Below are 10,353 nucleotides of genomic sequence, written 5' to 3' on the forward strand. Positions count from 1 at the left end.
TTCGTGTTATGCATGCCACAGAGAAAGAGGCAGTTGAGCTAGCAGCTTTTCGACTCCGAGATATAGCCATCCTTTGGTACGAGGGATGGGAGAGGTCCAGGGGACGTGATGTACCTCCAGCTATTTAGGAGAATTTTTCAGATGCCTTCCTTGACCAGTACTTACCACGGGAGATCCGACAGGCTCGAGTCGATCAGTTTCTAGCCCTCAAGCAGGGTAATATGAGTGTTCGAGAGTATAGTCTCCATTTTGACTCATTGGCCAGATATGCACCATCCATAGTTGCTACTATGCGGGACAGGATTCACAGGTTTATAGCAGGGTTAGCCCCAGAGTTAACCGAGGCATGTGCCACCGCTGCATTGCAGGATAGTATGGATATCTCCCGGATTCAGGCATTTGCCCAGAATATAGAAAGGGGTAGGCGTCGGCAGCAGGGTACAGAGAGGGCTGAGCAAGGGCAACGTAAGAGGATGAGATTTCCCAGGTCTCAGGAGCAATGTCAGGGTAGTTATAGGACCCAGTACTTCGGACGGCCACCTAGGCCTCCGCCACCTCAGTTACAGGGTTACAGGTATGACCGCTATACTCAGTCAGGACCAGGTGAGAGCTCACGGGCATCGGGTTTGCAGCGACAACGAGGATCTGCGCAGACATGGTCATTTCCTCCACGGTGTGACATCTGTGGTAGAGGACACTTGGGCCAATGCCGAGCAGGTTCTGATGCTTGTTATACATGTGGGCGTCCAGGGCATATGATGCGAGATTGCCCAAATAGAGATTCGGGGGGAATGGCACAACCAGCGAGTTCAGCAACAGGATCATCTATGTCCGTGCATCCTTCAGGGCGCGAGTCTCAGTCTTCGGCTGGTAGAGGTCGGGGCAGAGGTAGAGATTCCGGTTCAAGTGGTAATCAGAACCGTATCTATGCTTTAGCGGGTCGACAGGACCAGGAGTCTTCACCAGACGTTGTGACAGGTATATTAACCATTTGCTCTCATGATGCTTATGCTTTGATAGACCCAGGATCTACTTTATCGTATATTACCCCATTTGTCGCGAGGAAGTTTGGTATAGTGCCTGAAATACTAAGTGATCCTTTTGCGGTATCTACACCGGTCGGAGAATCGATTATTGCTAGACGGGTTTACCGAGGTTGTACGGTGACAATTTGTAGTCGTCAGACCTCAGCTGACCTAGTTGAGCTAGAGATGATGGATTTTGATGCTATCATGGGCATGGACTGGTTGGCAGCTTGCTATGCCACAGTTGATTGCCGAGCAAAGGCAGCCAGATTTCATTTTTCGGGTGAGCCAGTTCTTGAATGGGTAGGTAATACACCAACACCCAGAGGTAGGTTTATTTCCTATCTGAAGGCAAGGAAAATGATCGCAATTCACTTATAGATCTTCAAAAACTTTTCAAAACTTCAAATTTAATGCATGAAAGATATAAAATAAAGTTTTTTCACGTTGAAGTCTGAATTTTTAATCAAATACAAGCTAAAACTTCATGCTAATGTAGCATGAAGTTGTTTCACGTTAAAGCTAAAACTTCATGCTAATGTAGTGTGAAGTTATTTCACGTTGAAGCTAAAACTTCATTCTAATGTAGCATGAAGTTGTTTCACGTTAAAGCTAAAACTTCATGCTAATGTAGCGTGAAGTTATTTCACGTTGAAGCTAAAACTTCATTCTAATGGATACTGAAGTTATTTAGTTCATTTGATAAAATTTCATACCAACACTTGCTGAAGTGTTGTCAAGCAGTCTACAGTATGCTGAAGTGTTTTAGTTCATTTGCTAAAACTTCAAACTAAACATGCTTAAGTTATTGTCCTGCAATATGTAATTTTCTAAAGAATTTTTGCTAATGCATGCTGAAGTTATTTAGTTCATTTGCTAAAATTTCATACTAAAGCATGCTGAAATTTTGTCCTGCAGTCTACAGTCTTGTCATGAGTTTTATCCGAAACTTCAGTCTAAACAAGCTGAAGTTTTTTAGTTCATTTGCTAAAACTTCAGGATAAACATTCAAATGAGCTTCCAGGTATTCCTCTAGAGCGAGAGATTGATTTTAGCATCGATTTGCTTCCAGGAACTCAACCAATATCCGTCCCTCCGTATAGAATGGCACCTGGCGAATTGAAGGAGTTGAAGGAGCAGTTAAAAGATTTGCTGGAGAAAGGTTACATCAGGCCCAGTACCTCACCTTGGGGTGCACCAGTACTATTTGTGCGGAAGAAAGACGGCTCGCTGAGGATGTGTATCGATTATAGGCAGCTGAACAAGGTAACTATTAAGAATAAGTATCCACTTCCAAGGATCGATGACTTGTTTGATCAGTTGCAGGGGGCTAGATGCTTTTCAAAGATAGATTTGAGGTCGGGGTACCACCAGGTCAGAGTTCGGGAAAAAGATATTCCGAAGACAGCCTTCAGGACCCGATATGGCCACTTCGAGTTCCTTGTCATGTCCTTCGGGTTGACTAATGCACCCGCTGTATTTATGGACTTGATGAATAGCCTATTCCGGCCATTTTTAGATCTGTTCGTGATAGTATTTATTGATGATATTCTGGTTTATTCCCGTTCAGAGGATGAGCATGCGGACCACCTGCGAGCGGTACTCCAAACCCTCCGTGATCGTAAGTTGTATGCTAAGTTTTCTAAATGTGAGTTCTGGTTGAAGTCTGTAGCATTCTTGGGGCATATTGTATCAGATGAAGGGATAAAGGTGGACACTCAGAAGATTGAGGCCGTGAAATCTTGGCCTAGACCTACCACTCCGACAGAGGTTCGTAGCTTTCTAGGCTTAGCAGGATACTATCGGAGGTTCGTAGAGGGTTTTTCTTCCCTTTCGGCACCATTGATGAAGTTGACACAGAAAGAAACTAAGTTTCAATGGACAGAGGCTTGCGAGCGGAGTTTCCAAGAGCTTAAGAACAGGTTGACCTCAGCTCCAGTTCTAACACTTCCAGAGGGTCTAGAGGGTTATGCCGTGTATTGTGATGCATCAGGTGTCGGGTTAGGATGTGTCCTGATGCAACATGGGAAGGTAATTGCGTATGCTTTAAGGCAGTTGAGGAAGCACGAGAGGAATTATCCGACCCACGACCTCGAGTTAGCTGCGGTTGTCCATGCACTTAAGATATGGCGGCATTATTTATATGGTGTTCATGTTGATGTATTTACTGATCATAAAAGCCTACAATATATCTTCAAGCAGAAAGAGTTGAATTTGCGACAGAGGCGATGGCTTGAGTTATTGAAAGATTACGATGTTAACATTCTCTACCATCCAGGGAAAGCTAATGTTGTAGCAGATGCCTTAAGTCGCCGATCTATGGGTAGCTTAGCACATGTAGAGCCCAAGAAAAGACAATTAGCTAGAGAGATTCATCAATTGTCTTCGTTGGGGGTTCGGTTAGTAGATTCTGAGGATGGTGGAGTTGTACTCCAAAACACTACAAAATCATCCCTCATAGCTGAAGTCAAGGAAAGGCAGTACGAGGACCCAGAGTTGGTCGAGTTGAGAGAGCGAGTTCTGCAACAGAAGAAGCCATTGTTAGAGCTCAAGGGAGATGGGGTTCTCAGATACAGGGGTCGTTTGTGTGTTCCAGATGTAGCAGGGCTACGAGACAAGATTATGTCAGAGGCACATTATTCATGGTATTCCATCCATCCTGGATCGACGAAGATGTATCATGACATTAAGGATGTGTACTGGTGGAACGATATGAAGAAGAACATTGCTGAGTTTGTCGCCCAATGTACTAGTTGCCAGCAAGTGAAGGTAGAGCACCAGAAGCCCGGAGGGCTAATGCAGACTATAGAGATCCCGACATGGAAATGGGAGGCGATAAACATGGACTTTGTTACGGGTTTACCTCGTTCTCATCGTAAGTTCGATTCTATATGGGTGATAGTCGATAGGCTCACTAAATCAGCTCATTTTCTACCTGTCAGATCTACATATACAGCAGAAGATTATGCAAAGTTATATATTAAGGAGATAGTTCGGCTACACGGAGTACCCGTATCTATTATATCTGACTGTGGGGCTCAATTTACAGCACATTTTTGGAGGTCATTTCAGAGAGGTCTAGGGACTCAGGTGAATCTTAGCACAGCTTTTCATCCATAGACTGATGGACAAGCCGAGCGCACAATTCAGACGCTCGAGGATATGTTACGAGCATGTGTGTTGGATTTTAAAAGAAGTTGGGATGAACATCTACCTCTTGTCGAGTTTGCATATAATAACAGTTACCACTCCAGTATTCAGATGGCTCCGTACGAGGCTTTGTATGGGCGTAAGTGCATATCTCCTATAGGGTGGTTTGATGTTGGGGAATCTGGGTTATATGGGCCAGACCTGGTTCAACAGGCCATAGAGAAAGTAAAGCTTATCCGGGAGCGATTGTTGACAGCTCAGAGTCGACAGAAGTCATATTCTGACGTGCGGCGACGAGACTTAGAGTTCAGGATTAATGACTGGGTATTCTTAAAGGTATCACCTATGAAGGGCGTGATGAGGTTTGGCAAGAAAGGCAAGCTTAGTCCACGGTATATTGGGCCTTATAGGATCATTCGGAGAGTGGGCCAAGTAGCTTATGAGTTAGAGTTGCCCTCAGAATTGGAGTCTGTCCATTCGGTTTTTCACGTATCTATGCTACGGAAGTGCATTGGAAATCCTACCCGAGTGGTGCCCACGGATGATGTACAGATTACAGAGGACTTGTCATACGAGGAAATTCCAGTTGCCATCCTAGACCGACAAATCTGCAAGCTACGAAATAAGGAGGTAGCTTCCGTGAAGGTTTTATGGGGGAGCAAGAATGTAGAAGAGATGACATGGGAATCGGAGGAAGAAATGAAGTCTAAATACCCCCACCTATTTCAAACTGAAGATATGGTTCGAGATGGGACGCTACAACATAGCTCTATGTAGGCTAGCAGGTCATCAGGTAAGCTTTTATTTTTCACTTTCAATATTTATGATTTACGGTCGGTGAGGCAAATTGCTGCTATTTATAAAGATTGGCCATGTGTGGCATGCATAGTATGTTTTCTAGCTACGTGCAGGTTGGTTTTAACCAAGTGTACGAAGGATACTTTGGCAAAATTTTCCAAAGTCTCTAAGAGTAAACATTCGAGGACGAATGTTCCCAAGGGGGAGTGATGTTACACCCTATATTTTCGTACGTAAAAATGCGTCGTAAGCAAACTAATGTAGGACCAAAAATGAGATAATATTTAAAAGTATATAAAGTAAGTTAATCATGTTACCTCTGAGGTTACAAATATTGAAGATCATGAACAACAAGTACAAAGAGGGTTGGACAGTTCAGAAGCTAAAGCAATTAAATAAAACAATGTTTCGTCGAAAGTCGACAAGTTGGAAATGTTATAACATGTACCTTTGGGGTGAGACTAGGGTGATTAACATGATAAGGAGATTATGTTATGATTTATATTAGTCGTATGACATCCGTGTGTTATGTTTTGAAGTCAAGCGAGTTGTGGAACAAAAGTCGATGAAAGTCATCACAAGTTACATTCATAAGTTTTACTGAAACTTTGGGTCAAATGTAACTGCAATTTTCTCCCAATATACTTAGAGTTATGGGGTGTTCCACCCATCAAATTAAAGATCTATGAGTCTATTTTCCAACGCATTAAACCATTTGTCAATACGACATCGGAGTAGAGAGATATGTGATACTGCACAAGCTGCTAGGTGACAAGTAGGTGTGTCACCTACTTGCTTAAATGAGAGCCCAAAAAATGGGCCATTTTGGGTCGTCCAAAGAGGCCTTTTAAGGGCCTATTTTCTTCATATATTAGATTTAAAATAGAGCATAATAACCAGACATAAGCTCTGCAAAGAATCCTCCCAAATATTTTCCACAAACCCTAATTGATTTTCTCTCCCTTTCAAGTTCTAATTGGAGGTAAAACCTAGAGTTTGAAGAACCAAGATAAGAGCTGAGTTATCCAACAAATAAGGTGAGTTTACTGCTCTCTTTCATCCAATTTTTCTTCTGTAAATTCATGGTAAGTCGTTCTATACTTGTAAGAACTCACGGGACGGTGATCGGAAGCCGTGAGTTCGAGTTATTCACTTGTAGCGGACTGTTTTGTGGACTGTTTTGTGTTGCTGTTGGGCTGCGTGTTTTACTACTGTTTTGTGGAGTTTTGGAGTAGGAAGGGGGTGTAGAAACACCATATAAATGTAGGGTGGTTGGCTGGTCGTTCGTCATAACATTTCCGGGTCGTTTGACACTACTACGGTGGTCGTTTTGTGTATGAAGAGATTGGGGTGTGTTGGGCTATTTTGTAGTATTTGATGGCGTATATAGGGCTGAAAAATGGTGTATATATGTTGTTATTGTTCTGTTCTTGTATTGTTGGTGCTATCTTGAATTTGGAGGAAGTAAGGATTATAGGGGAGATGCTGCCCGTTTTAACACAAAATAAGTTTGTCGTTCGTTGTGCTCTAGTTATACATTTCGTAACTTAAAGATAGTATTATTATCATTCTTGTAGATTAAGGTGCGAAGAGGTGAGTTCAACTTGGTGATTGGAAAGATTGTGATAAGGTATGTTAAGGCTAAGCCTTCCTTCATTTTGGCATGATCTCGTAGCTACATGTGTTAGTAATGAGACAAAAAGAGAAGTTCATATTCATGAATTTATTCACACTATTCTAGTCTCATAAGTTACAATATTATTCCTTATCGAGACTCTATATTCAATTTTAGTATTGTCTTCTTCCAGTCAAGAGAGAAGCAAGCCTATATATACAGTATTACAGTATTTTCATTACCATCGAGCTATAATCGATGGGCAGGCCCCTATTGGGCAACCTCTGATCAGATGGAAAGTTATATACCGAGCCTACTGTGGCCGAGCGCCTATGAGCGAGCCCAGCATGGCCGAGATACATAGCCTAGTATGGCCGAGCGCCTATGAGCGAGCCTACTACGGCCGAGCATTTACACGTACCGAGCCTTATAGGGCCGGACATTTATTTTACTTAATATATTGAGAGAGTTGAGTCAGTATCAGCAGGTAAGTATATCTCCAGACCATCTTTGACTCCCAGTTAATTTCAGTTATCATATTATCAGTTCAGTTTCAGCTTTCAGTTATTTTATTGCCTTACATACTCGGTACATTATTTCGTACTGACGTCCCTTTTCTGGGGGCGCTGCATTTCATGCGTGCAGGTTCAGACAGACAGACGGGTAGACCTCCTCAGTAGGTGTTTCCCGAGTTCAGCCTGATCGGTAAGCTCCACGTCTTTCGGAGTTGCCAGGTCTAGAGTTTTTGTGTACATCTTATGTATATCTGTATATATGTTATGGGTAGGTCGGGGCCCTGTTCCGATCATAATACATCTATCAGTAGAGGCTTGTAGACATATCCTGTTGGTTAGTGCAGTATGTTGGGTTTGTAGGCCTGGTATGTATAATTTGGTGGTTTGTCAGTTGTAGTAGCTATGATGGCCTTTTCAGCCTAGCTTTATATTGATGTTTAGTTAGCGCTAGTTTCCATTCAATTTTATATTTTGCTTCGCAAATTGTCTTGCAAGGTGGCCCCATGGCCAAAGTATGACATTATGTGTTCAGAGTCCCTTAGTCGCAATTTGGTACGCCAGGTTAGGTGAGGCACCGGGTGCTTGTCTCGCTCCTAGGTTCGGGGCGTGACATGAGTGATCGACTATTTTGAGATTTTGAGTACACGAGGTTTCCACTGAGGTGTATCACATACAGCATGTACATTAGCATGTAGATATAGAGATGTCATATTCCTCATATCATTTAGAATCGATATATTTTACTTGTACTGAGTTTAATTGTTAAACTTGAAAGCATGCCTACATTTTTGTATTGTTATTTTTACACTGGACTGTACCTACTGAACTCGTCACTACTTTCAGCCCAAAGGTTAGTCTTGTTACTTATCGAGTACATGTGTCACGGCCTAAAATTCCCACCTTCAGAACCGTGATGGCGCCTAACAATTCACTTGCTAGGCAAGCCAACGTTAAAATAATCTTAACCATTTTTAAAAAATTAAATTAAATAGAAGTCAATTACTGAAATAAAGTGCAGAAGACCATAAATACTGAATTATCAAAATACATCCCCGAATCTGGTGTCACAAGTGCACGAGCTACTATAATAATACAATTAAAGGTCTGAATAAAATTCAAGCTGTTTGAAAGATAATACACAGCTAAGATAAGATAGAAGGGGACTTCAGAACTGCGAACGTTGTACAGTTATACCTCAAGTCTCCTCTGAGTAGCTGAATCCGAGCACGTCTATGGTACGCCGATGGGACCAACTCCAATATCTGCACAAGAAGTGCAGAGTGTAGTATGAGTACAACAGACCCCATGTACTACGTAAGTGTCGAGCCTAACCTCGACGAAGTAGTGACGAGGCTATGACAGGACACGTACGTAAATAACCTGTACAAGTATATACAAATACGAAACAACAATAACACAATAAATAACAATTTATAAGTTTGGGAGGGAACATGCAAAGGGGAGTGGTATGGAAATTTCAGCAGGAGAAATGTCACATAGGAGCCAATTAATTCATCAACAATAAAATGAGCAACTGATAATATAAAAAATGGCGCGGCACCACCCTTCGTGCTTTTACTCCCATTCCTCCCATAAACTGATAAATAAATAATAATAATAATAATAATAATAATAATAATAATAATAATAATAATTGGCACGGCATCACCCTTCATGCTTTAACTCTCTTTTGGCAGTCCATCACCCTTCGTGCTTTTACACTCACTAAAATTGGCACGGCATTACCTTTCGTGCTTTTACACTCACAAATGGCACGACAACACCCTTCGTACTTTTACACTCTTCCTTACCATGAAAATAATAATATAAATTGGAAGAGTATTTAAATGTGGGGATATATACTTATCAATTAATTCAATACCAGAATACCAACTTCACCTTCCAAAATATTCAACAATAATTAAATTAATAATAATTTCATGAATAATGATCAAATAATCAATAATAAACTTAAGTAGGAATATCTTAATTAAATAGGCAATTATTCTCGATAAACAAATTCCACCTGCATGCTTTGACTCAACCACAACGCATAAGTACTCGTCACCACATATATACGTTGTACCCGCACATTAAATCAAGTATCAAATAGACAAATAAGTCCTACTCCCTCAACTCAAGGTTAACCACGACACTTACCTCGCTTTGCAACCAAATTCAAGAATCCAATAAACCTTTGCCTCGCAAATTCGTGTCCGAAATCCCCAAATCTAGTCATAAACAATTCAATATACTCAATACAAATTGTAGGAATTAATTCCATATAAATTTACAAATTTTTCGGATTAAAATCTGAAATTCATCTCAAAAATCATCAATGGGGACCACGTCTCGAATCTCAAAAAAAACTTACAAAATCCGAACGCCCGTTCCAAGACGAGTCCAACCATATAAAAATTATCGAATTCCGACATCGGATTGGCTTTCAAATCTTCATTTTACATATTTGGAAGATTTTATAAAAATCTTATATTTCTTCCATAAATTTACGGATTCATGACATAAATGAGTATAGAATAGTGAAATATAATTAATATAGGATAAGGAACACTTACCCCAATGTTTTCCCGTGAATATCGCCCAAAAATCACCTTACCCGAGCTCAAAATCTTGAATAATGAAAAATGGGACGAAATCTCATTTCCAGAACTTAAGTTGTGCTGTCCAGGGATGTCTTCTTCGCGAACACGACATCACCCTCACGTTCGCAAAGCACATTTTGTGCTGCCCCAGATTTCTTCTTCGCGAATGCGAGGGCAGTCTCGCGAACGCGATGCCTTGCCAAACTTGTCCTTCGCGAACGCGTCTCCCCTTCGCGAACGTGAAGCCTTATCGCCTGGTGCCTAGCCAGGCCTCGCCATTCTACGCGAACGAGAACACTCCCCTGCATTCGCGAACGTGAAGAGTAAATTTTGCCTGCCTCCAGTTCCTCTTCGCGAACGCGAAGAAGGAAACTAGACAGTGCATCAGAAAAATTCCAGCAAAGTTCCAAGTCCAAAATTCCACCCGTTAACCATCTGTAACTCACCCGAGGCCCCCGGGACCTCAATCAAATACACCACCGAGTCCTAAAATATCATACGAACTTACTCGGGGTCTTAAATCATATTAAACAACACAAAAATTACAATTCACACCTCGATTCGGACTTTTGATTTTAAACTTTTCAATTTGCAAAACTCGTGCCAAAATATATTAAACGAATCCGGAATGACTTCAAATTTGTCAC

This window comes from Nicotiana tomentosiformis, chromosome 12 (assembly GCF_000390325.3).
Source record: "Nicotiana tomentosiformis chromosome 12, ASM39032v3, whole genome shotgun sequence".
Lineage (NCBI taxonomy): Eukaryota > Viridiplantae > Streptophyta > Magnoliopsida > Solanales > Solanaceae > Nicotiana > Nicotiana tomentosiformis.